The sequence below is a fragment of the Pinus tabuliformis genome, chromosome 6 (genome assembly GCF_031772625.1).
Source record: "Pinus tabuliformis cultivar Carrire ecotype Pingquan chromosome 6, CPIR1, whole genome shotgun sequence".
NCBI classification, from domain to species: domain Eukaryota; kingdom Viridiplantae; phylum Streptophyta; class Pinopsida; order Pinales; family Pinaceae; genus Pinus; species Pinus tabuliformis.
In genome coordinates, this window is record NC_142292.1 from 1,512,732,690 (window position 1) to 1,512,733,532 (window position 843).

Below are 843 nucleotides of genomic sequence, written 5' to 3' on the forward strand. Positions count from 1 at the left end.
CTCTAGTTGGCTTAACTGCTACGGGACTCCTGCAGGATGTCCTGTAGCAGTTTTTCCTCCTTGGGTGCATGCTGCACGATGAAGACAGTGGCCCCACGATCATGCTCACAGGGCTCTTAGATAGCTGGGATGGGTATGGCATGGCATCTCAGCGTTTTTTTCATTAAAAAAAAAATTGCTTTTTCTTGAATCTCACTGATCTGCCTTGATTGTGCAGGTATCTTTATTGCATGTCGACAGGGGTGGTAGAAGGAGGTGACAGCAGTGTGTAAGGGTGAAAATAGTAGCTTGCATGCGTCCATACCGAACCTTGGTCATTAGATCTCCTCATATAATGAATTCTGGGCCGTCCCGAACTTCTACAGGAAGTTTCCTGTAGAAATACAGAACTTCCTGTAGAAAGTCTGCACCTTCCTGTAGAAAGTCTGCATCTTCCTGTAGAAGACTTAAGCTGTGATGAAATCGTGCCCATACCTTGGAGAGGATGAGTATTCTTGGAGGAGGTGCTGGTGAGGTCTCCTGGCAGCATGATAAGGATCCTTGACTTTGAGTTGAGAGACCTCCTCTCCTTCATAGAACACCTGCAACCTGCATGCATTTCCACATTATAAACTTGCTGTCCCTGTCTTTTTTGCTTATTGTTTTTTTTTTTTTTTTTTGAAAGATAGCAGGGGCGCCTCAATGAGGTTTTCACCCTTGCCATCTACCTTAAGCGCCTCAGAGAGGTTTTCACTTAAGGATCTTTTTCAAATTCCTTTTTTTTTTTGAAAGACAATAGGGGCGCCTCAATGAGGTTTTCACCCCTACTACCTGCCTTGGGAGCCTCAGAAAGGTTTTCACCCA